This window comes from Cervus canadensis, chromosome 12, assembly GCF_019320065.1.
Source record: "Cervus canadensis isolate Bull #8, Minnesota chromosome 12, ASM1932006v1, whole genome shotgun sequence".
Lineage (NCBI taxonomy): Eukaryota > Metazoa > Chordata > Mammalia > Artiodactyla > Cervidae > Cervus > Cervus canadensis.
This window is the reverse complement of record NC_057397.1, coordinates 33,596,503-33,624,331: the sequence shown is the minus strand read 5'-3', so window position 1 is coordinate 33,624,331 and position 27,829 is coordinate 33,596,503. Positions and strand designations below refer to the sequence as shown.

At 39.1% G+C, this 27,829-nt stretch overlaps 1 long non-coding RNA gene across 1 annotated transcript; it reads right to left on the bottom strand.

Moving 5' to 3' along the window:
• LOC122451069 lies at positions 1-27,783 on the bottom strand. Its single transcript, XR_006272301.1, has 3 exons — positions 27,647-27,783; positions 16,692-16,695; positions 1-41 (listed from the first exon to the last, which is right to left on the bottom strand). It is a non-coding gene; the product is annotated as an uncharacterized LOC122451069 (long non-coding RNA).
• Between the last annotated feature and the right edge of the window lie 46 nt (positions 27,784-27,829).

Sequence of the window (27,829 nt, the reverse complement as noted above, 5' to 3'; positions counted from 1 at the left end):
CTGCAGATAGTGACTTCAGCCATGAAATTAAAAGACGCTTGCTCATTGGAAGAAAAGCTATGACCAAACTAGACAGCATATTAAGAAGCAGAGACATTACTTTGCTGACAAAGGTCCATCTAGTCAAAGCTATGGTTTTTCCAGTAGTCATAGTTGTACCATAAGGAAAGCTGAGAGCTGAAGAATTGATGCTTTTGAACTGAGGTGTGGGAGAAGACTCTTGAGAGTCCCTTTGACTGCAAGGAGATTCAACCAGTCAATCCTAAAGGAGATCAGTCCTGGGTGTTCATTGGAAGGACTGAAGCTGAAGCTCCAATACTTTGGCCACCTGATGCGAAGAGCCGACTCATTAGAAAAGACTCTGATGCTGGGAAAGATCAAATGCAACAGTAGAAGGAGGCAGCAGGTGATGAGATGGTTAAATAGCATCACAAACTCAATGGACATGAATTTGAGCAAATTCCAGGAGATAGGAAAGGACAGAGGAGCCTAGTGTGCTGCAGTCCATGGGGTCTCAAAGAGTCGGACACGACTGAAGGACTTAACACTTTCACTTTTACTTTTCACACTGAATTTAGAAAACAGCAAGTCAGTTGACACAGTTGGTATCTCTAATACCCAATCTTCTTTCACCCTTTCCCCAGCATGGCCTCGAGACAACCCCTTTGAGGGAGAGTTTGGGTCTGCAGAGTGGATGTGCTTACCCAGAATCCCACCCTTGCATTCTTTGGAGACTGAAAGAGAAAGAGCACCAGGCCTTCAGATCTGATACTGAGAGTCTGGCCTGGGCTGGGGGCTCCAGGATGTGACCCAGGTGGACTGGCGTAGAGGGGTATCAGGGAAGATGCTGAGCGAGAGATGCTCTGCACATGGCCAATATCTTGCCCAGTCCTGTCGGGTCTGGGGCTACCTCTCTCGAGAGGAGTCTTGACACGGCAAGCAGAGGAAGTACCCCACAGATCCTTCTCAGATGTTTTCCTCAGGGGAGAAAAGCGGAAGCTTCATGAACTAAGGACCATAGTAGGAACATGAGGGAAAGAGAATGATTCCTCCTACCACCTTGGCTGCTGCTTTGTACACCCCAGCATCGTTGAGTGGATTGGAGGCACCAACCCAAGTGATAATGCCTCTCAGTTTAAGGTTGCACTATCAGGAGGAAACACACTATGTGTGCATAATGCTTTTTCCACTGTTAGAATTCTGACTGTCTTCACCATTATAAAGGGGATTTCTCCAAATTAGCATCGTGTCTCATTACAGGGTCTAATAGTCTGAAGTCTTAACCACAGCAGGCGTTCAGTCTCACTGTGAGGGTTCTGCCCCACCCTCAAACCACAAAACCTGATACTGCAGTGATTACCCACAAACCAAAATGCCAATAAAACCCGGTTTCTGAGATCTTAATCTTTGGAGGGGAAGGCGGGAATTTAACAGGTCTCTTAAAAAGTTGGCAAGAGCTATGGTCTCTTCTTTCAATTAAAAGTACATCCAATAGAATTCTCTGCATTGTTCCAGGAGACCCATAAAAGCCCTAACCTCAAACATTGGAGCCCTTCGGATGCCTGGGACCTCGGTGAAAACCCCCTGTAATTGGATTAAGAGAGTAACTCTGCAGATTTTAATTTAAAACTCAATATACTTTTAAAATACAATAAAAAGGAAAACAAAAACCATAATCCATTTATCCAGAGCTGATTAAGAACTTGGGATGGTAGCTTTCAAACTAGCCAGTTCTTTATTTTTAAATTACTTTGCTCTTCTGTTCATTTGTACTTTTATTCTTATCTTGTTTAAAAGTTCTTACATGACTTAGAACCATGAGAAAAAACAGTGGGTATGGTATTTGAAATTCTTAGCCTACGATTTTTCTCCATTCCCAAGCTCTTTCTGTCAATGTCATGTCACCCACAACTTGTAGGATGAATTCATTATTTGTGTTTCATAGGTTTATTTTTGCCAATCTAAATGGAAATTTTTAAAATATGAAAATAAAGTTTTTATTAGTTACAGATAGATGAAAAGTAACAAGTTTTTCTCAAGTTTGAAATATCTGATCATTTAAATATTTACAGGAATCTTTCATTGAAGTAAATCATCTTGACACTTTATGTAACATTGCTGAGTTTGAATTTGAAAAGCTATATTTTATTCACAGCAATGAATATACAAACTTTAACATATACCAACAAGCTGGGCTTCCCAGGTGGCTCAGTGGTAAAGAATTCTCCTGCCAATGCAGGAGACACAGGAGACTTCGATTCGATCCCTGGGTCCAGAAGATGCCCTGGAATGGGAAATGGCAACCCATTTCAGTATTCTTGCCTGGGAAATCCTGTGGACAGAGGAATGTGATGGGCTACAGTCCATGGGCTCAGAAAGAGTTGGACACGACTTAGTGACTGAACTATAAACTAATGAGCAGTTTGGATTGAAATGGGTGACAGTCAGATCATCCCCAGATTTTCATCCTTGGAGTCCAGTGCCATTGATGAATGACCATGAGGCTGTTTAGAGGGGTTGGCACACATAGTTGAAGGATGCTGAAAGGTGTGGAGAGCTTTGCATATTCTGTCCATGGGATTCTCCAGGCAAGAATACTGGAGTGGGGTTCTATTTCCTTTTCCAGGGGATCTTCCTGACCCAGGGATTGAACCCAAGTCTCCTGCTTGGCAGGTGAATTCTTTACCACTAAGCCACCTGGGAAGCTCTGCATATTGCTTACATTGTGGACTATGAAGAATTCACAGGCATGCTTCCCAACCCAGCCCCTATTCCCTACTCTCCAGTTCCCTGACACAGGTCAGGGTGGAGCCAGGGCCTGTGTTCTCAGCCATAAATGGAAAGGAGGGATGTGGGAAAATGGCGGTCCTAAGGGTTGGTAATGTGAGCAGCAGAGTGATCCCCAATGGCAGGCTTCCCAAGAAGTCTGCGATCAGGTGACATGGAGAATAAGTACTTGCTACTGAACGCTGATGCATGTGGCTCTTGAAAGGGTCTTCTTTGTAGACAAGCAAACTAGACTGTCATATGGTTACTTGAGAGAAGCTCTGGTGCTCCAGAAGACAAGGCACCACAGTCAGGGGCTTTCCCTCTGCTAGGTGGCGCTAGTGGTAAGGAACCTGCCTGCCGGTGCAGGCAGATGTAAAAGACACAGGTTCAGTCCCTGGGCTGGGATGATCCCCTGGAGAAGAGAATGGCAATTCACTCCAGTATTCTTGCCTGGAGAATCCCATGGACAGAGGAGCCTGGTGAGCTGTGGTCCATGGGGCCGCAAAGAGTCAGACACAACATAAGTGACTTAGCACGTACACACACGCAGCCCAGTAGAATGCTGAGGCTGCCTTTGAATGATACATCACAGTTCCCTGCTGCAGATCCATGGCCTTGCTTCAGAATCCTGGGAGTCTGTGCCATGATTCCTCTGCTGATGCTAGCTGCACACTCCATGTAGCATCTTTTCCCGTTACAGATATCACTAGTACTTGACCTGCCAGGTCATTTGGCCCATTTGGCAGGGCCACTGGCATCACCCTCTGTTTGCAAAACACCCTGGTAATGTTTCAAGTCACTTGAGAAGTGAGCGGAAGCAGGATCTCTTTGTATAGAATATGTTGCCCCCCAAATCCGCTGTGAGCTGAGAGGGTTTGTACTTCCTTCTTGGTTGTAGGAGGAATGTAATTTGTCCCATCTCTTGAAGAGGATTTCCCTGTGTTATTGGCTGGTTACATCATTTGCAAAATGAAAGTGTAGACCCAGGGACGGGGACAGGGAAGTTGTGGTACCCAGGTGCTCATCATCCTAACCCACAGCAGATGAATGATCCCCCAAGAGATTTCAGCCACTATGCCTGGGCATGGTTGGTATCTAGATCAGGAGCCCCATCATTCTAAGTATCAAGCTGGAAGTCACTTATAACTTTAACATAACCAAGCCATTACAGCCAGTGCATTGACACATGAGGTCCTCATGACCACTCTTTGTGATCGAAAATAAAAGTTACAGGACACTTGGCCTGGAACTTTACAGTTAGTACACACTTAGGCACTTTACAGTTAATATGCACTTTCCCTTTCATTGACTAATTTGGTGCTTATTTTCCTGTCTTTTGTTCTTTCGCAGTGCACAGCTGGGCAAAACTGATTCTCGTAATTTTCTGAATGCAGCATGCTGTCTCTCTTGTTTGTCTTTTTCCTCAGGATGTGGCTATTCTGAAATAGAAAGCTCTTTTCACATCTTCATCTCTTAAAACTCTCTTGAGACAGAAATCTGTCCTCTCCCTTTGCCCTTTGTCCAATGGGAATGGGTGGCTTTGGCTAATCAGGTCATGTAGAACTGGATAACTTACTGAATTACCTTCCTAGACCAGTAGGGGTCAACCAGTTGACCAGAGAGAGAGAGAGAGAGAGAGAGAGAGAATGTGTGTGTGTGTGCGTGCGTGCACGTGTCTCCTACATTTCATACAGAAATTGCCTGTATGTCTGTGATAGACTTCGTGGAAGTCCCAGAAATACGGGAATTGTAGAGCAGACACCCTTCTCTCTTTTGCTAAACTTTATCCCATGACAGAAGAAAATAATCCACCCTCTCATTCTGCTTCTTTTTCACCCTTTGTTCCCCACTCCTGATCTAGTATCTCAGACTTTCTGAGCCAAACTCATTTTCTCAGCTTGAAGGAGAAATGAGATGCAATCTTTCTGGTGTGTCTGGAGGTCAGTGTAAGAACACAGTGAAGGAAAAGCTCTTGTTAACTTAGCATTTGGGCCCATTTTGATGCATTACATCACTGCTTTCAATCCTTGACTTCTATCCTATATGTTTGCATACCCAGGAAAACACACAAACACATGCACACACTACTGGCACTACTGGGGATGTGGTCATATTCTTCCCACATCCTGCTCGTTTTCCCCAGCTTCCCCAGAGGCCACATAAAAAGTCTTCTTGTATATTTTAAATATTTGCTGAAGACTAAAGGGGAAAGAATGTGAGTGAATTTTGCATATTGACAAAACTGCGTTTCTTTTTTGAAAAGCCGAAGTATATTTATGTTTCTTGAAAATTCAAAAAAGCTCAGCTTCTTTTTTATTCCTTCTCCGTTGTTGTCAATCTGATTGTGATTGGGTCCAGTAACCCTTTTCCTCCTTCACCACCGGCCCCCTCCCCAATTTCACCAACCCCCTCCCCCCTCCACAAACCACACAAACTTAAATGAATACTGGAGTTTTAAGCAGGAAGAGCTAGGGCTTGAGTGAGATGAAGTAAGGCTTGATTGAGAAAATGATATTTGAATAAAGTCTTGAAGGAGTAGGAGAGTGAGCTTTGTAGATAGTCTGTATTTGAGGGAGGAACATTCCAGGTTTAAGGAATAGCTTGGGCAAAAGCCCTGAGATAGGACTTCTTTATTCAGAATAAATGAGAAGAGCGGTGGGGTCCAAGTACTGTGGGAATAACCTACCCCATTACAAAGAATTTGACTTTTACCCTGAGAAAAATGGGAACCACTGGTGAGTTCTGAACAGAGGACTGTCCTGATGTGGTTTATAGCTTCAAAGAAGCAGGTGACTTCTTAGGGGGTGTAATCACAGTGGGAGTATGGATTTTTTTTTTTTTTTGGGAGTATGGATTTTTATTTTTATATATAGCTTTATAACCATCTGTAAGAAGGAATAAAATATTTTCAGCACCTCCTCTGTAACCCCTTTTCCAGTTGACTTCCATCCACAAAGGTAACAACTACTTTGACAAATTTGCTTTCCTCTTTTTGATACTACATAGATATAAATCATGATCTTAGTTTTCTGAATGTTGAGCTTTAAGCCAACTTTTTCACTCTCCTCTTTCACTTTCATCAAGAGGCTTTTTAGTTCCTCTTCACTTTCTGCCATAGGGGTGGTGTCATCTGCGTATCTGAGGTTATTGATATTTCTCCTGGCAATCTTGATTCCAGCTTGTGCTTCTTTCCAGCCCAGCGTTTCTCATGATGTACTCTGCATATAAGTTAAATAGGCAGGGTGACAATATACAGCCTTGACATACTCCTTTTGCTATCTGGAACCAGTCTGTTGTTCCATGCCCAGTTCTAACTGTTGCTTCCTGACCTGCACATACGTTTCTCAAGAGACAGGTCAGGTGGTCTGGTATTCCCATCTCTTTCAGTGGCTTGTGATCCACACAGTCAAAGGCTTTGGCATAGTCAATAAAGCAGAAATAGATGTTTTTCTGGAACTCTCTTGCTTTTTTGATGATCCAGTAGATGTTGGCAATTTGATTTCTGGTTCCTCTGCCATTTCTAAAACCAGCTTGAACATCTGGAAGTTCACGGTTCACATATTTCTGAAGCCTGACTTGGAGAATTCTGAGCATTACTTTCCTAGCATGTGCGATGAGTGCAATTGTGCAATAGTTTGAGCATTCTTTGGCATTGCCTTTCTTTGGGATTGGAATGCAAACTGACCTTTTCCAGTCCTATGGCCACTGCTGAGTTTTCCAAATTTGCTGGCATATTGAGTGTAGCACTTTCACAGCATCATCTTTCAGGATTTGAAATAGCTCAGCTGAAATTCCATCACCTCCACTAGCTTTGTTCATAGTGATGCTTTCTAAGATCATGGCATCTGGTCACATCACTTCATGGGAAATAGATGGGGAAACAGTGGAAATAGTGTCAGACTTTATTTTGGGGGGCTCCAAAATCACTGCAAATGGTGATTGCAGCCATGAAATTAAAAGATGCTTACTCCTTGGAAGGAAAGTTATGACCAATCTAGATAGCATATTAAAAAGCAGAGACATTACTTTGCCAACCAAGGTCTGTCTGGTCAAGGCTATGGTTTTTTCCAGTAGTCATGTATGGATGTGAGAGTTGGACTGTGAAGAAAGCTGAGCGCCAAAGAGTTGATGCTTTTGAACTGTGGTGTTGGAGAAGACTCTTGAGAGTCCCTTGGACTGCAAGGAGATCCAACCATTCCATCCTAAAGGAGATCAGTCCTGGGTGTTCATTGGAAGGACTGATGCTGAAACTGAAACTCCAATACTTTGGCCACCTCATGTGAAGAGTTGACTTGTTGGAAAAGACCCTGATGCTGGGAGGAATTGGGGGCAGGAAGAGAAGGGGACGACAGAGGATGAGATGGCTGGATGGCATCACCGACTCGATGGACATGGGTTTGAGTAAACTCCGGCAGTTGGTGATGGACAGGGAGGCCTGGCGTGCTGCGATTTCATGGGGTCACAAAGAGTCAGACACGACTGAGCGACTGAACTGAACTGAGATATAAATCAATAGTGTAGTCCCTTTTGTGTCTGGTGTCTGTTATTGCACAGTTTTGACCGGTTATTGGATATGTTAGGATTTCATTCTTTTCATTGCTGTCTAATAGTCCACCATATAAATATGCTACAATGTATTAATTATCTTATTGATGGGTACTTCATTGTTTCTAATTTTTGGCTTTGATGAGTGAAGTTGCTATGAACATGCTTGTGGATATCATTTGGTCATCAACTGCCTTCATTTTTCTTGAGTATGTACCTAGAAGTGGAATTACTGAGTGATAGGTTAGGTATATGTACAGGTATATGGTACAGTTTTCCAGTGTAGCTGAACCAATTTAAATTCCTACCATCAAGGTATTAATATGTTGTTGCTGTTGTTCAGTCATTAAGTTGTATCTGACCCCATGGGCTGCAACATGCCAGGCTTCCCTGTCCTTCACTATCTCCCGGAGTTTGCTTAAAATGTCCATTGATTCGGTGATGCCATTGAACCATCTCATTCTCTGTCGCCCCCTTCTCTTGCCCTCAGTCTTTCCCAGCATCAGGGTCTTTTCTGATGAGTCAACTCTTCACATCAGGTGGCCAAAGTATTGGAGCTTCAGCTTCAGCATCAGCCCTCCCAATGAGTATTCAGGGTTGATTTCCTTTAGGATTAACTGGTTTGATCTCCTTGTAGTCCAAGGGACTCTCAAGAGTCTTCTCCAGCACCACAGTTTGAAAGCATCAATTCTTCGGCGCTCACCCTTCTTTATAGTCCAACTCTCACATCCATACATGACTACTAGAAAAACCATAGCTTTAACTGTAGGGACTTTTGTTGGCAAAGTGATGTCTCTGCTTTTTAATGTGCTGACTAGGTTTGTCATAGGCAAATATTATTGATTATGTAATAATAATAAAGTAATATTAATATGGGTATTAATAGTATTAATATGAGTACTCCATGACCCCACATCCTCAGCAACACTTGAGATTATTAGTCCTTCAGCTTTAACTTTCCTGGTAGATAACTTTAACTTTCTTGAGTAAATTATTATGGTTTAATTTGCATTTTCCTGATTAATAATGATGTTGGGCACCTTTTGATGTACATATTGGTCATTTGGATTGCCTTTTTATGACTATCTCTTCCCTTGCCCACTTTACACTGGATTGTCAATCTTTTTTGTTATTGATTTGTAGGAGTTCTTTATAAATTCTGGCTAGAAGTCCTTTGTTAGATATATGTCTTGTGAATACCTTTTCCTACTATCACTTACCTGTTTGCTTTTTTAATGATATTTTGATAATTAGAAGCTCTGAATTTTTAATGAAGTCTGTTTTACTAATATTTTCTTTTATTGATGCTTTCTATGCCCTGATAAAGAAAGTATGGTCTTGTCTTAATTTTCTAAATAGGAAAGTTATAGAAATGAAAACAACTTTTTTGGTTTAATCATTTTTCAGGCCTGAAGCTAAACCACTCACTAAAATATCTTGTCTCTTCTCTCTTCCCTCCCCATCTTGTTTCCCTCCCTCCTCCTCTCTACCTCCCTCCTTCCTTTCTTCCCTTCCCTCTTTGCCTTCTTAACTGGCCTCCTTCTTCACCTTCTCTTCTTCCTTATTTCTTCCTTCTCCTCCTCCTTTTTTCTCCATCAGAAGATAAATTCCTAGCTTCAGTTTTCCATATTGCATCTGCTGATCCTGCTGATCATTTCCAAGCTATGCAGAGGCCTGTCCAGCTGAATTACAGGAAAAATGGGCAACAGATTGATCCACTTGCTTGTATCCCCTTGCTTGTATCCCCTTGCTTATACAAGCTCATCTTGTAAAGGGAATGAGTTCAGCTATTCATAGACTGAATGTAGACACCATAAGGCAAAGACAGTATCATTTTATTCCTTACATCGCCCAGCATCTTGCATATTTCCAGCACATAGTAGGCACTCAGAAAATATTTTTGATAGGATTAGTGAATTGATTCTGGAAAAAAAACTCAAGAAATAGGTTCTTGTATTCAATATAACAAGGGCTTCCCAGGTGTCACTAGTGGTAAAGAATCTGCCTACAGCACAGGAGATGCAGGAGATGTGGGTTTGACCCCTGGGTCAGGAAGATCCCCTAGAGGAGGAAATGGCAACCCACTCCAGTATTCTTTCTGGAATAATTCCATGGACAGAGGAACCTGGCGGGCTACAGCCCATGGGGTCACAAACAGCTGGACACCACTGAGCACACACACATTCAATATAACAACTTAGAAGCTATCATCATTTCCAGTACAGTATGGGAGATGGTGTAAATGCTTTTCTGGTCATTCAGTGACTTTCATCTTAAAACTGATGACAGTCTTGGCTAGCACTTGCTTCCTCTTTTTCTTAACAAAAAATACTATTCATTCAAATGCAATTATATATTGTGTATATTTGTTGCCTCATTTGCTCTCGAAAGTTCATTCATCAGAAAAAGAAATCTAATATTCTGGCCCATTAAGAAAAGCCATTTTTACTCTAAGAAATTTCATCAGACCTTTTTATAGTTAATATACACATGGAGGCAAAGTCTTTGAGTTTGTTTTGGGTAGCTATACATGACAAATACTTGCTTTAGAATATTCTAAACAGGTTGATATTTTGCTTAAAGCTCTGCTTAAAACTGAAGCTTAAACTACCCTTCTACTCATTTTTTTGGTGAACCAAGTATAATGTTTCAATTCCTTAGTGGTAAATCCATTGACATACATTATTTTGCACCCCACAGGACTGGGAAATTAAGCTCTGGTTTGAAAACCAGAAAGGCATTCATGGGATTTTTACTTTTTGGTTGAAGTTGCCTGCTTTCTTTTTTTTCACTTTGGAAGGTAAATAAATTGCTCAAAGGCTAATCTTAATCTCTCAGTTTTACAGACAAATCAGTGGGATTTAGTTGAAATGGTTCAAGACAATGCACATATACAATTGATTTAGCTGGTGACGGGAATAGAGAATAGCATCTACTTTCAGCCAAGTTACTGCTTTTGTTCTGTTTATAAAGGCAAACAAAAGTGCCTTATTTTACCCCATTTTGTGTCTGATAATCTCATGTCATATACAGATAATCTCCATTTACATTTTTCACACATTTTAAATGAACATTTTAATAATGAAGTCTTACCTATTGATTAGAACTGTGGTGATTAAATGGCCTTAGGTTTTTTTAGTCTGTCAATGTATGAGATTAGACAAGAATTACAAACAAAGTCAAGGAAACTTTAACAATACCTTATGGATAAACTTTACTTAAGAGTAAAGCTCTAGGGATTTTTTTTCTTTATTTTTTTGGGAGTGAAAGAAATAAGAGCAAGAGGAGGAAATGAAAATTTTAAGTGACTGCATGTCTTGCTTGAAATACCAGGGATTATAAAGATTCAGAGATGATTTGGGGGGGGTGGGGCGGGGAGAGTGAAAACAACTCTCTTCCAGTTCATTGTTTCCAATCTCTTTAGGACTGTTTGTGGAAGACACAGACCATTACATAATAAACATTTTACGCAGAAATCATTTTCGTCTGCCCACATAGCTCACTGACAGGTATTAATGGGAGGTGCAGAAATGGGAAGCACAGTTGAGTGGTGTTCAGGTATCTGGGGAAATGCTATCCACTGTTGAGTGATAGAGTGTCTTCATTTTCATATCTCAGAGGCTGGGTGTATTTGCTGGTGCCATGGGATTGCAGCTATGATTTCAGGTGTGGGAACATAGCGTCCCCGAAGAGCCAGTCCAAGGGGACTTTCTTGTAAAGAAAGTGTTCTAAAGGTATTGGAATTGATTTCTTCTGTTTATTTCACAAATATTTATGAAGCACATGCAATTGTAGGTGCTGGGGAGACAGCAGTGAGCAATCCAGACCCAGATTAACCCTTACCCTCATGGAGATTACAGTAGGAGGTGGGGCAGTACCATAAATATAATAAATAAGGAAATTTGATCATGTGTGAAATGGAACATAGAGAAAGAAATTTGAGCAGGGTAAAGGGAATAGGAAATGATGGGGCAAGTGTGTTGTTACTTTAAATAAGATGTAGTAGGTAGGTCTCATCAAGAAGGTATAAATGGAGCAAAATCTTGAAGGAATTAAAGATTATGAGAAATCTTTCAAGGTGGGTAAAACAGCTAGTGATAGTGAAGGAATGAGGAAGCATGCTTGGTGAGTTGGAGCATTAGCAAAGAGACGACTGATTGCCATGGCAGAAAGAGAGTTAGAGAAACTGGTGAGACCAGATGCCAAAAGGGTGAGAAGAATGGCTGATGTGGGTAGTGGCCCCTTATCATTGGGAGCCTCATAGGTCATTGTAAGGACTTTGGCTTTTCTCAGAAAAACAAGGAGTCATTGCAAGGTTGTAAGCTGAGGTTGCTGTCATTTTGCATTTTGCTTGATATCCACAGAAGAATGTTATGCAAAAATAACCATTCTCTTGTATCGCCACAGTACCTGGTGCATGGCAGTGCTCAGTAAATATTTGTCAAATGGATGAATGAAAATAGCGACCCACCGTTCACAGGTTTTTGATCAATCTGATGATAAGGGATGGTTGTATTTTCTCTGCCCAGGATGCTATAGCGAATTAGACTTTTCATGGAAGGCCTTGCATGCCTCTCACCAGCACCGGGAGCCTGCTTGGGGCTTGGCAGCTGTTCCCTGGAGGTCAGAGCACATTAACTGGAGAAGGGTTTTCAGAGCCCTCCTGCCTGCATATGGCTGGTGTCTGTGGCATGCAGGTAGTACTTCTCTTGCTAGCTCCTTCTTTAACTTGAGTGGCTGTTCAGAGGAAGAGGTCTTTAAAATAAGACCTTAATTTTTATGAAGCCCTGTTCATTCACGCCATCATTTTCAGGGTAGCCATGGGTTTTCCAAGGGCAAAATTTTCTTAAAGTGATTGTTGTAGAAAGTATTAACATACCACACCCCTGTGTTACTAAATTCAAGTTTGCTGTACATCAGGCCAGTACATAGACAGATGAGTTATTGGGACATGGAATAGTGGCTTTATTCTGAAAGCCAGAAGATGAAGAAGATGTAGACTAGTGTTCCAAAGAACTGTCTTACCTAAGTTAGAATTTAAGCTTCTTTAATGCTAAAAGGGGAGGGAGTATGCTTAGTTGTTGCAAACTTCTTAGTGCTGGAATCTTTTGTCCTTACAACTGTCTACATAGGGCAGGCCACAAGTCTTTTAAACCTCCAACAAGACAAATGTTACTCTCTATTTTGCAACTTTTTGTCTCTATATGATGGACAAGTGTTATACCTTTAAGGATCAGAGTCTTGAGAATGAACCTCCTGTGTATTTCAAGCTATAGGCAACATTCTTAACTTGTAGCAAAAGCAACAGAATATGCAATGGTTAAACTAAAAGAAACAATCCAACATGGAGTCAGATTTCTTTTTCCCTAGTACACTTGCTGTTTCTCACCTCTTTGTTTATGTAGATGACTCTGCTGAATAGTCACTAACTGTGCTATTTCTATATCGTATCAGTGATGTATTTATACCAAATAATGTCTTTGGATACCTCTATAAAGTTGGAGGTGGTTCTGTTTCTTCTCTTTCATCACCTCAGTAGGCTTTCGCACATTCTTAAAAATAATTGTTGCTGATCTTTATTCCCTGATGTTAACTTTATTGAGTTATAATTTACAGAGTGAAATGTACAAATCTTTTTTTCCCACAATTTTGACTATATTAAAGTGTATAGTTTAGTCTTTTATGTATATTCACAGTGTGTGAATCCATCACCACTCTCTGATACTAAAATATTTCCATCACTCCAAAAAGGGAACTGCATAACAATTAGTAGGCACACCCAATTCCTCCCTCCTCCTAGCTGCTGGCAACCACTATTCTACCTTCTGTATCTATGGGTTTGCCTATTCGAGACATTTCATATAAATGGAATCATATAATATGTGACCTTTTGTGTATGATTTCTTTCATTTTGTGTAATATTATCAGGGTTTATCCATGTTGTAGCATGTATTAGTACTTCCCTCCTTTTTGTGGCCTAATAATACTCCATTATATGGATATTCCACCTTTTACTTATTTATTTACCAGTTGATAGATATTTGGGTTGTTTCTACTTTTTGGCTAATATAAGTAATGCTGTTGTGGCACACCCAAGGTCACAAAGATTTACCTATGTTTGTTTTTTCCTAAGATTTTTATAGTTTTAACTCTTACATTTAGATCTTTGATTTTAAGTTTTGGTTATGATAAGTGGTAGGGTTCTAATTTTCTTTTTTTTTTTTTTTTTGCATGTAGATATCCAGTTGTCTCAGCACTATTTACTGAAAAGGTTGTTCTTTCTTCATTGAATAGTTTTGGCATTCTTGCTGAAACTCAGTTGACTACAGATGTGTGATAGCTTTATACAAAGTTTAAAATTAGGAGGTGTATCCTCCAAAATTGTTCTTCTTTTAAGATTATTTTGCCTATTTTGGATCCCTTGCATTTCCATATGATTTTAGGATCAGCTTGTCTTCTTCTTTAATACTAACCATCTCTTATGGAAAGCAGATCCTCTGAGATGACCCTCTCGCCAGCCCATCACAGGCTCTGCGTATCACATGTACCCAGTGTGGACTGAGAAGCGTTACTTTGTAGATGTATTTTCAATAAAGAAAAAAAATTAGTTTAAAAAAAAAAGAATTTGCTAGTCTTCCAATTCATGAACATGAAATGTCTTTATATATTTTTTATCTGTTTTTAATTTCTTATGAACAGTGCTATGTAGTTTTCACTATACAAGTTTTGCCCCTTCTTAGTTAAATTTATATCTAGATATTTTATTCTTTCTTGATGCTATTGTAAATAGAATTGTTTTCTTAATTTCACTTTCAGATAATGTACAAATCTAAGTGCACAGTTCAAACATACTTGAGACATGAATATACCTGTGTTACTGATCTTTGGTAAATTAATGTAGTGAGAGATTTGGGTATAATTATCCCTAAATTAGAATTTATTGAAGCTATAGGAAGGTCATGTTGATTTAAAATAAATGTACTTTTGGATTTTTGTCATGTCTGTCTCAGAAGAATTGAGTGTTGTAAATTTTCTATGTAAGCTCTGTATGCTGAGACCAACAGATAAGGCAAAAATGTGACTTATGATCCTTGGAGAACATCACATGGTTAAAGTGGATATGAAGGATTGAAGGGTTAGGGTAGGGAGACGGGACCAGAACCTCATATTTTCTTCATTCATAGTTGTTTGTAAGATCAGCTGAGCCTGTATCAGTTCACTAACCATGAAGTTTGGTTGAGAATTTCAGGTGAATCATGACTTAGAAATAGGATAATTTGATATAGTCATTTCTGTTGAATGGCTAATTTAGATTTCAAAATATTCTATGACTCTTAAGAGTATACCTAGTGAAGACTGAAATGTCTTGAGGAATTTGTTTATTAGTTTGAAAGTTAGTTATGTCAACAACAAAATGGATAATAATTTAAGTTTCTATTTCAGGATCAACTGAGTAATAAAAAAAAAGATGAAAATTATAGTCAGCAAAGATTTTTGTTTATAAAAAAATCTCTAGTCTCTAACCATTTGCCCAGCTATGCAAACTGGAAAAAAGGAATTTAATGGCCATAAAAGGAGATTGGAGGAGGAACCAAATCTTTTGTCTTTGCCTGCCAACAATTATACTGTTATGCTTATTTTGAGCCCATAGAGTTAGACTTTGAGACAAATGAGAGCAGGAAGCAATAATATAGTAAAAGAAAGTCCACTATGATTTACCACCTAGTTCTTTTTGGCTCTACATTATTTTTTTTTTGCCTGTGTCTTTAAAGCAAATAGTTAACATTTGAAGACAAGCTTAGCTTCTTTTTTTTTTTTATTATTTTAAAAAAGCATATGCATATGCTTTAAAAACATTCAAACAGGACAAAATCAAATCTTCCTTTTGCTCTAAATCTCCAATCCCACTACCCAGACAACCCTTCAAATTTCTTATTACTTTTTCAGAACTCTTTCATGTAAATACGTATACCTAGCCTTGTTTGACCCAAACTATACATATTACTGCACTCAATATATGCCAGCAAATTTGGAAAACTCAAGCAGTGGCCACAGGACTGGAAACGGTCAGTTTGCATTCCAATCCCAAAGAAAGGCAATGCCAAAGAATGCTCAAACTACCTCACAATTGCACTCATCTCACACGCTAGGAAAGTAATGCTCAAAATTCTTCAAGCCAGGCTTCAGTAATACGTGAACCGTGAACTTCCAGATGTTCAAACTGGTTTTAGAAAAGGCAGAGGAACCAGAGATCAAATTGCCAACATCCTCTGGATCATCAAAAAAGTAAGAGAGTTCCAGAAAAACATCTATTTCTGCTTTATTGACTATGCCAAAGCCTTTGACTGTGTGGATCACAATAAACTGGAAAATTCTTCAAGAGACAGGAACACCAGACCACCTGACCTGCCTCTTGAGAAACGTATGTGCAGGTCAGGAAGCAACAGTTAGAACTGGACATGGAACAACAGACTGGTTCCAGATAGCAAAAGGAGTATGTCAAGGCTGTATATTGTCACCCTGCTTATTTAACTTATATGCAGAGTACATCATGAGAAACGCTGGGCTGGAAGAAGCACACGCTGGGATCAAGGCTGCTAGGAGAAATATCAATAACCTCAGATATGCAGATGACACCACCCTTATGGCAGAAAGTGAAGAGGAACTAAAGAGCCTCTTAAAAGTGAAAGAGGAGAGTGAAAAAGTTGGCTTAAAGCTCAACATTCAGAAAACTAAGATCATGGCAACTGGTCCCATCACTTCATGGCAAATAGATGGGGAAACAGTGGAAACAGTGTCAGACTTTATTTTTTTGGGCTTCAAAATCACTGCAGATGGTGATTGCAGCCATGAAATTAAAAGACACTTACTCCTTGGAAGGGAAGTTATGACCAACCTATATAGCATATTAAAAAGCAGAGACATTACTTTGCCAACAAAGGTCCGTCTAGTCAAGGCTATGGTTTTTCCAGTGGTCATGTACGGATGTGAGAGTTGGACTGTGAAGAAAGCTGAGCGCTGAAAAATTGATGCTTTTGAACTGTGGTGTTGGAGAAGACTCTTGAGAGTCCCTTGGACTGCAAGGAGATCCAACCAGTCCATCCTAAAGAAGATCAGTCCTGGGTATTCATTGGAAGGACTGATGCTGAAGCTGAAACTCCAATACTTTGGCCACCTCATGTGAAGAGTTGACTCGTTGGAAAAGACCCTGATGCTGGGAGGGATTGGGGGCAGGAAGAGAAGGGGACGACAGAGGATGAGATGGCTGGATGGCATCACCGACTCGATGGACATGAGTTGAGTAAACTCCGGGAGTTGGCGTGCTGCGATTCATGGGGTTGCAAAGAGTCGGACACGACTGAGCAACTGAACTGAACTGACCTGAACTGATACATATCATATGTACCTTGATTTTTTAAACTAAATAGTCTGTTGTTAGTTCCACTTAAAAACTTTAAATTTCTATTTCATTTTTTGAATAGCCATTACAGAGTATTCCATTGTACGGAGGGACTGTAAATTATTTAGCCAGTCCCCTGTTGCTAAGCATGTGTGTTTTCTATTTCTTTTCAATTATAAATGATTTTTAAGTATCTTTGATGTAGAAGAGGTAAATAAAAAAATATTGCATGTCTTTTCATTGTCTATAAAAATTATTCTCTGCATTCTTGAGTGTTTTCAGTTCAGTTGTTCAGTCATGTCTGACACTTTGTGACCCCATGGACTGTAGCATGCCAGTCTTCCCTGTCCATCACCAACTCCTAAAGCTTACTCACACTCATGTCCATTGAGTCGGTGATGCCATCCAACCATCTCATCCTCTGTCATCCCCTTCTCCTCCTGCCTTCAATCTTTCCCAGCATCAGGGTTTTTTCTAATGACTCAGCTCTTTGCATTCAGGTGGCCAGGGTATTGAAGCTTCAGCTTCAGCATCAGTCCTCCCAATGAATATTCAGGACTGATTTCCTTTAGGATTGACTGGTTGGATCTCCTTGTAGTCCAAGGGACTCTCAAGAGTCTTCTCCACCACCACAGTTCAAAAGCATCAACTCTTTGGTGCTCAGCTTTCTTCATGGCCCAACTCTCATATCCATACATGACTACTGGAAAAACTATAGCTTTTACGTACATTATCATTTTCAGAAATTTATGTCATTATAAGTGATATATAATGATTGTGGATATTATTGAAAGCAATCTGTAAAGTTGACAGTAAGTGTGTATTATAGCTGTGAGCTTGATGATGTATTTCTCTAGGAAGATGCTTTATTCTGCCAGATTGTAAAGCAACATGGTGCTGTGGGATGGCTGAATGTCTTCATGGGCACAGTTGCTGGGCAGAGTGGCTTAAAATAGATAGTCCTTATTTCTATATTCCATTGTTTCCATGGAATATGTTGCTCTTGTTTCTGTATTCCATTCAGTCTCATCCATGGAACCCTTCAATGTTGTATATTCATCTGAAAAGTGGTTCCCAATTGAAAGGCACTAGATAAGTTCCATTTGAATCTGAACTCCTCTTTTCCTAAACCGTTTGGTCTCAACACACTCATACACAAAGGCTATTGGACCAGTTTGGCAGATGGAGCTGGCAGCCAGGATTTTGTCTAGAACTAAATATAATGGGCTGGAGCATGTTGTCCAAAAGACCAATTATGAACAAAGGAGATGCAGACTGGAGTTTCAACAGCCTTCATACAGGCTTTTGCCAGGATGAGAAAGCACCAGTCCATGCTGAGTAAAGGCATTGGTCCAATTCAGTAAGTGACCACTCCTAGGTCTTGCTCCATTTTTGACTTCCCACTTTTCTCCTCTTCTCTGTCTAATGCGTGAAAGTGAAAGTGTCAGTCCCTCAGTTGTGTCCGACTCTTTGCAACTGCATGGACCCCAGAGGATGGCCAGGTTCCTCTGTCCATGGGTTTTCCCAGGCAAGAATACTGGAGTGGGTTGCCATTCCCGTCTCCGTGGGATCTTCCCAACCCAGGGATCAAACCCAGATCTCTCGCATTGCAGGCAGATTCTTCACCATCTGAACCACTGGGGATACTCATTCATTAAAGGCCAGAGAAGTCCCATTCTATTCATGAAAATGCACAATTCCCACTAAGATCCTTGGTGCATGCCCTTTCTCTGATTCTGATGAAACCTTTGTATTAATATATACTAATATTGTTCTCAACTTGTACATTGTGATAGCATCAGTTCTATGATATTTGCATCTGATTTGTTGCTCTTTCCAGTGACTTGTGGTGATATTTTTATGGATTGAAACAGATTGGAAGCTACTGAAGTCTCTCTCTTACTTTATCTAATACTTTTGTTTTCTATCTCTCTATCCCCCAGTACCCCACATGAAACTGACCCCCTCACAGCCATTTGCTTTGCTTCTGTGCCTCCCATTTACTTTTCTTCCTTCTGCCAGCATCTTTGAGCAGCCTGTCTTCTCTGATTGAAGCACTGTCCTGGCTCCTTTTTGCTTCCTCATCTTTCAGATGTATGAGCAAGTATTGCTACTTCAAGGGAAACTTCACTGACATTCCTGACAACTGCCCCTAGTTTTGTCTCCTACAGCTCTCTTTATGGCACTGGCTTTGGCTGAAATTTTACTTATGGGATCATCTGATTAATACCTACCCACCCCCCCAAACTCAGCTGTTAACTCTGTGAAGGCAGGGGCCTCAACATATTTTTGTTTAATAAATATTTGTTGAATAAATAAATCAATTGATTCATATTATAATACTGTTATTTTGTATTTGCCTTTCTTTATTTAAGAAGAAGGAAATGGCAACCCACTCCAATATTCTTGCCTGGAATATTCCATGGACAGAGGAGCCGGGCTGGCTATATATAGTCCATGGGGTTGCAAAGAATCGGACATGATTGAGCACATTTCTTTATTTAAAGCCATCAAACTGTAATTGAACATTATTTGGGTTCATTTTTATCTAAGTCATAGCATTTTAGTTGAGAATGTTTTACATGTATGTCTTATATATTTATGTCTTGCTGGAAAAATCTTTGACAGTTACTTCTTTGTGCTATTTATTTAACAATTGTGTACTCTCTCTGTCCCCCGCTGCCCCCATTATACTGTGTTTTACTTTTTCTCTCTAGATAGCAAGCTGACAATACAAATAAATGTACAAATGTATGCATAGATACACAAATGCATGCATGCATGCATATGTACATAGATACATACATTTGTGCACGTACACATCTACAGATACATATATATTTCCAAAACCACATCTAAAACCCATATGCTCAGTACATGTGTATTCAATACTTGGGTGGTGTAGTATTAAAGTATGTGGCTTAAGCAGCCTGAGTTGTAATTTGGCCATAAGGTCACTTAATGGCTGGCAGTTACCTTTTATAAGATACTTAATTTCTCTGAGCCTCAGTATCTTCACTGTAAGAAAAAAATAATAGTATTACCCTAATTGGATTGTTGTGACTATTAAGTGGGATTATGAATTGTAGGGGATTTAGATAGTGGCAGGTGTAATAATAATGGATTTTTTGAGTGCTTAGTAACTCTTATCTGTAATTAATAATTAAATGATCATGGACTTGGCCTATTTTTAATTCAAAACTGTATACAGGGTTAAGTCAACAACCAAAACTACAGGGAGGATATTAAGAATTTTGGGAATACCATTCTGAAAAAGGACCTGAAGTGATGACCTATTAGATATCACCACTATCTCAGTAGAATTTCTCTGCTACGTGACTTGAGTGAGCCTTGCAGTTTTATTTTTAAAGGTATTTGAAACAACGCATTTGGTCATGTGCTTTTCCTTTAATAAAAATTTGACAGCAAGAAAAGGGCAATTGGCTAGAAGTAGGTATTGTTTAAAGTTGGCTGAATGCCTTATTGTAAAGTGAAAAAAGAAACCAAGCTGTAAACATTAGACTAGTACAAGCTTACAGAATGATTTCTTAAAAGAGAGAAAGGCAGCTGCAAAATAGGATCAGTGTTTTTATGGCTGAATATAAGATGTATATTAAGCTCTGAATGATCTTTGCTGCTATTAATTTTCCCAATGCAAGCAGGCGTCTTGGTTCCTAGGGAATATTAATAGTAGTAGATCCTTCTGCAGAATTGCTTGTGTGGTTGGAGGAGTCTTGCAAGTCTTATCATAAGCATACAAAGGGTGATTTTGCATTGGCCAGTTTCAATGACCAGTTTATAATGGAGAAATAGTGGGCCATAAAAGGGCTTTGCATGATTTGAAATCAGAAGTAAAGTTTAGATGTTTGATAACCACAAATATGCCACAACTCCAGAGACTTCACTTTAATTGTATGATAACATCCTCTTCTCCCATCCTGTCCCAGTATCCAACCAACCACAACATGGCAAGAAACAAAACAAAACAAAATTCCTTTTATACTCTGGGAAGTTGGAAGCTCCCTGCTATGAGAGGCTGTGCCCATAATCAAATAACTTGAAACAGTTTCAAAATTTATTAATGCATTACTGTGGGATGAAACTATAATTAGGACAAAGTAACACAAAAATTAGAAACTGAATACAAGATAGTAATTTTAGTGTTTTATTTATGAGAAAGCAACTATTTTTCCCAGGTTTAATTTATGCGTACACACACATGCATAAACATACAATCTTATACATATGCAGTCCTTACACATACTTTGTTGTTGTTTAGTCGCTAAGTTGTGTCTGACTCTTTTGGAACCCCATGGACTGTTAGCCCGCCAGGCTCCTCTGTCCATGGGATTTCCAGGTAAGAATACTGGAGTGGGTTGTCATTTCCTTTTCCAGGGGATTTTCCCAACCCAGGGATCGAACCTGGGTCTCCTGCGTTGGCAGACAGATTCTTTATCAGTGAGCCACCAGGGAAGCCCTGTATGCACATATACAATCATTATGTGAAAATTATGTGTGTATATGTCAGTAGTTATCAATTAACTTTAGTATAGTTTGCTTTGTGTAGAATTTTTAATATTAAACTCTCCATACATTCAGAAAATAAAGCTTACATGCCTCTGTCATTTCTGAAATGAATTTTCAAAGGCAATTTTGCAACAATTGTTTTCTATTTGTGCTCAGATTATCAAAATGATCTGAATTCTAACCCTTTCCCCAGAGCAGGAAGCAATTCAGATTCTATGCTAATTGAGTCTTGTGAGTCTTATGAAATATCAGTTTTATTGTAGGGATTTCTGGTCTCTGGGGCTTAACCAGGACCACCAAATATAAAATTCTGAACCACACATTGTTTGAGGACCACTGATGTCCCAAGATGAGTTAAGTAAGAGTAGTAAACTTTTAAAAGATGTGGGAAAATGAATGAATGTCTTTAAGAGTTAGGTTTTTGTCCCTTTTTTCCTTTATAAAAAGTCCATTGGCACTGCTATTTAATATGTTACAACATTTTGAGCCAGCCTGGAAACAGCTCTAGTCCAAAAGTAAAGGTAAATCAAGCACTTTTTTCCACCATAGTAATTATTAAGTAGATACAACTTTTTAAAAATTCTACATACTTTTTTAGCCAGGCACTATTAAGTTTGTATCATTACATGGATGTTTTTCTCCTTCATCCTTTTTTTTTTTTTCCTCCGTCATCCTTTTTTTTTCCCTCCGTCATCCTTAAATAGGTAAGACATTTAAAAAACTGAAATGTCTTTGCATTTCTTGCATAATTACTCTTTTCTGTATCCTCTTGATATTAATTTTATCTGTGTTCAGAATCAATTAGTATGTTAGTCACTGAAGGCCCCTAGAGACTATATACTTTTAAGCCTTAAGTTCTTCTAGTAAATTCAGAGTTGATTTCATGTTTCTTGTGAAATCACACGTGGATTATGAGTTAAATCAGAGGAATTTCATTGTTTGTATTGGCTGGTGGAGTAAAGAGAAAGACAGAGAAGTGACTTATCCTAAGTATCAGATGTTAAAGTAAAAGCCATGGTAGAAAGCAAATCATTTGAAAGCAACCACTCAATTTCCCCCTTTATTCTTTAAAATCTTATTTGAGAGCAGTTGCACAGACTGACTGATTAGACCATGTTCAGTGAGAATCTCACAAGTTTGGTTGTAAAGAGAAACCGTCTGGCCAATCCTAGCCAAAGGAGAACCCTTTTCCAGTATTAATTAAGTTTTGTGTTGAATGCTTGTTTGGAGTTACTGACTCCAGTAACTGAAGAAGAGAGGGTTTTTATTGGAAAGACAACATCAGATCACAGAGTTGAAGGACTTACTAAACATCCAGAAGGGTGACACCTTGTGCAGACTGTCACTCCAAAGTTTTGCCATTAAGGTTCCTTACATCCAGTGATCTTCCATTTTCCTATGTCTTTGTTTCAGTGATCAAATGCTCCAGATAAAGAATCTGGTTGTTCCAGCCTAGGTTATGTGTCTGCTCTCACATCAGTCAATCGTGGCCATGAAGAAGGTTAAGGGCAGTGATATGATATATACTTGAAGTTCATATTCGCATATCTCGCTGTTCCTAGAGAAAGAGGAACCCCTTGAGAACTAGAGATGCACCTAACTGGCAACTACTAAGCCCCCTGCCAATGCAGGAGATGTAAAGAGATACAGTTTTGATTCCTGGGTCGGGAAGATCCCCTGGAGATCTTCCAGTATCTTCCAGAGGCAACCCACTCCAGTATTCTTGGTTGGAGAATCTCATGGTCAGAGGAACCTTGTGGGTTATAGTCATAGGGTCACAAAGAGTCAGACATGACTGAAGCGACTTCATACTCACATCCACTGCTATGAATAGGTGTGTTCTATTGCCTGTTGGGATCAATTTCAGTCAAGTATTTATGTATCTAAGTTCCTTCCAAGTAGTAAATCTCATGTATTCAAGTATATTAAAATGGTATATGAGAGAATGCTCTGTGTTTCTTTGAATATGGGTGTAGTCTGGTCTTAGTACTAGATACAGAGGGCTTCCCTGGTGGCTCAGACGGTAAAGAATTCACCTGCCAATGCCAAAGATGTGTGTTTGATCCCTGGGTCAGGAAGATCCCCTGAAGAAGGGTATGACAGCCCACTCTGGTATTCTTGCCTGGAGAATCTCATGGACAGAGGAGCCTGGTAGGCTACAGTCCATGGGATCACAAAGAGTCAAATATGACTTTGTGGCTAAAGAAGAACAACAACAACGAGACACAGAGGCCATAGTAGCGGTCTTACTGTGTGTAGCTCTTGGATCGGTTGTGCCACCAAAATTTTGCCTTTGAGCAACTAAAACTTCAAACTCAGGGCTACAGACACCTTTCCTACTAAAGTTCAACTCAACATGGCACCAGTCTGTTGAGACTTGGTAAATCATCTATCAACTCAAATTTTTCAAGACTTAACTGAATCCCATGAAGTATTACAGAAAAATTACTGAAATTCATACCCTAGATATTCTAATGTCTCAAAATTTATTATTATTATCAGGCTTTTAATATTTCAGGCAACTGTGCAAGTATACTCATGCATAATAATGTATCATTTCTGCTAGTATCCATACCGACTGATGACCACTTTAGATGTTCTGTATTTTGATATGCTTTTTTTCCCTAGTCAATGGCTCTAATGGGAAGAGGCCCTTAGGCACTTAGAACCATTTAGAAACTCCCCAAATTAATTCCAAAGTAGTGAGTTTTAAATGATACCCTAGAGACACTAAAGATCATTTGTGATTCCGAAGGTGCCAAATTTCCTTGGAAGGAGGAAATAGCTTATAACTTGATTAACCTGGTAAACAAAGCTTACAAACAATAAAAACATATAAGAACATAAGTAAATTCACTTCCTTTTCTTAGGTACTAGTAACTTTTTTATTGTTGTTCCTTCTCAGAAGGAAATATGCCACAAAGGAAGGATATTTACTTATAAAACATTTAATACTTGGCAATAATACCCTAGTTGGCAAACAGCAAAGATGACTCTAATGCCTAATTCATTAGACACTGTCTTAAACACAGGGGATATTTAAAAACATTAGTCTCTGAAAAACACATTAATTTGGTATATATTTTAAGAATGAATGTTTAAAATGTGTATCTTAAATTACATTTATTTTTAAAATAATGATATATTTTTCATGCAAATAAATTCTGTGTCTTATATTTAGTTTATTATTGCTTTTGAGAGAAGAACTGGGCTGCAATTTACCAGAATGAAATAAATTTACAACTTTATTAACCTGAAAAGCCTGAAAGGGTTTAGTATATGGCTGTGTACCTATTTATTCCCAGCTGGTATTTTATATGATAATGTAAATAAATGTTCTAAGGAACATATAGGAATCACACTGTTAGTAAACATCAAAGTTTAAGCAAAAAGTCATTCTTAAACCCATGGGTCTGAATGGCTTTTATCCAAATCCCAGTGGTAAGGGTAAATGGAAGACTTCTGAATACCAGCAATGTAAGTCTGTTTCCTATGACTTAATTTCCAGGGTTTCTCTTTTTCTTCAGAAATTCTACTTGTAAATATACATAAGTGTATTCTCCTTGCTCAATTACTTTTATTCTCTTTTAATGAGAAAGCAGTAACTTGTTGAATTTAGAAAACTTCTTTTAAGGTACTCTATTGGGGAACATTTTGTCCAAAAATATGTCTGTGGTCCTAAGGTTATGGTGTGTGTGGCTCTCCTTATATTGATTAAAAATTGTGTCTCCACACCTGCTTACATAAATGATATGTATTCTTGTGGACATTTTTGCAAGCACTGCATGATAACATTATTTTCTTTTTGAAGGCTTTGGGTTTGAATGTAACTGAGTCAAGTTACTTTGTGTATTCACAGTACTGCCAATTACATCACTCAAGGCAAAATTTAAACTCAGTTAAGTACTATGTGCTTTGCCAAATGCCAGTGTTTCAACAGAGTTCTATAGAACAAGTATGGCTCTGGGTATGTTTTGTTCTCACCTGTATATACACAAAAGCTTGATCCTTTCATATGTCCTCTGACATAAATATCATGTTGGTAAGAAATTGTTGCTTGGATACTTTCATGGTCATCCTGAGGCTGCCACAGCCTTTCAGAGCAAATCTCCACATGATTTTGGAAATATTGCTAGCCCTAGCCTAAAATCTTTTTTTTTTTTTTTTTACTATTTTTTTTTTTTTATTAGTTGGAGGCTAATTACTTCACAACATTTCAGTGGGTTTTGTCATACATTGATATGAATCAGCCATAGATTTACATAATTTTATTTATTTATTTTATTTTTGTCTGTCCTGGGTCTTTGCTGCTGTGAACACTACTCTCTAGTTGCAGTGTGTAGGCTTCTTATTGCAGCGGCTTCTCTTGTTGCAGAGTATGGGCTCTAGGGTATGTGGGCTTCAGTAGTTAGATTCCCCGGCTCTGCAGCACAGGCTCAGTAGCTCTGGCACACCAGCTTAGTTGCTCCACGGCATGTGGGATCTTCCCGGACCAGGGATCGAACCCATGTCTCCTGCATTGGCAGGTGGATTCTTTACCATTGAGCCAGCCTAAAATATTTTGATGAACTTTTTAATGAAATAAAATTATTTCCCTGCCAAAAAGGCATATCTTTTCAGAACAAGACTGTAGCTTACTCACCTACAATAGGATGTTTTGTTAGGCTATTTTTTCACATGTAAATCCTTTTTTTTTTCTCCTATGAAGTATGAATATGACCTTTTATTTTGTAGAATCTGTTTCTTTCCATCCTTTTTGGAAATAATAGGTGGTCAATAGATATTTGAATAAATGGATTAAAAAACAAGGTATTATTGTATTTAAGTTTGTGAATTATTTTGCCTGGTCTTTTCTGAATCCAAAATACATTTCATAAACATTTTCTAGCTTTGTAACTAGAACTTAGAATCTCCAGAAGATTTGAGGTGATATCTGAGGTAGATGAACACTACTTTTCTAATATGAGTGAGTTTGTGTACATAAAATGTAGAATTCCTCCTTTCTCTAAGGAGACTGAATTAATAGTTTTTTTTTTTTTCCTTGCCGCTTAAGAACTTCTGAGCGTCTTAACACAATGTGGCAAATGGCATCAATGAAACTAATCATAATATAGGAATGCCAGTGGTGCAGTCACTGTGAAGGGACTTCCATGATCAAAATTTTAAGCAGAAAGTGGGCATGTAGTTGGCATGTTCTTCAAAATAAGTGATCTGATTTATAGGAGTGAGTTCAAGTGAAACATTCAGAAAGGACAGTCTGGCCTCCCACACGTCAGCCTGGGGACTTTGGTATTGTCTGGTGGTTATTGTAATAATTTGAGGACTGGCAGAGAAGACTTAGCTGTGGGAAGCCACAGCACTGAACCCACTCTCTCTGCATTTGCCGCCACACTTCCTTGTTCTTTTTTCTAATTTAAATCTCTTCCTGATGTAAAATTGTTTTTCTTTCACTTTTAATGAGTGAGGGAGCCATATAACTTTTTTCTGGGTGAAGAATGAATTGCTGACATATAGAAAAGAAAGGAAAGTTCCTGAGGTTTTGCTGCTATGAGCAGGGAATAAGCTAGTGCCTCTAGCCTCAGGAGATCTGGTGAAGGCAAGGGTGAAGGGATGTGCTGATGAGACCTCTTGTCTGCAAAAGGGCTGCATGATGCTCACCTACGCATCACACTGTGAGAGCCGTCATTCACTATGGTTTCTCATAATTAACCACCATCTTTGTAATGCATACTAGCAAAGCAAACAGAAGAATTATGTGCCATTATCCATGCATCTCATTTTTAAAGTTATTTTTATTATGAAAGGATCATATATGCAAAAGCATGTATAAAATATGTCTATACTGTTTAAAATATAATAAAAACAATTTTGGTGTGCAGTACTCATGGTGAACAACAACAAAATACCCAAGATGAAGAGAACTCTACTGGTACCATGGATTAATCGTCCCCCTCCGTGACATACTGTTGTTGTTGTTCAGTAGCCTAGTCATGTCCGACTCTTTGTGACCCCATGGACTCCATCAACCCAGGCCACTCTGTCCCTCACCATCTCCCAAAGTTTGCCCAAATTCATGTCCATTGCATCGGTGATGCCATCTAGCTATCTCATCCTCTGATACCTTCTCCTTCTGCCCTCAATCTTTCCAGCATCACGGACTTTTCCAGTGAGTCAGCTGTTTGCATCAGGTGACCAAAATATTGGAGTTTCAGCTTCAGCATCAGTCCTTCCAATGAGTATTCAGGGTTGATTTCCCTTAAGATTGACTCCATGACAAAATCCGTGTTTTAATACCTAGCATACTGTTCTTCTGTTTATTTGTGATAGAACTTCAGTAGCCCATCTGAAATAGTCTAGTAGATAGCTGGGTTGGTTAGCAGTATTTGCTATGTGGTAAATCCTCACTTGGAAAGAAAGCTGTAATAAACCTAGACAGCATTTTAAAAAGCAGAGACATTGCTTTGCTAACAAAGGTTCATATAGTAAAAGCTATGATTTTTCTAGTAGTCATGTATGGTTATGAGAGTTGGACCTCAAAGAAGGCTGAGTGCTGAAAAATTGGAGCTTTCAAATTGTGATGCTGGAGAA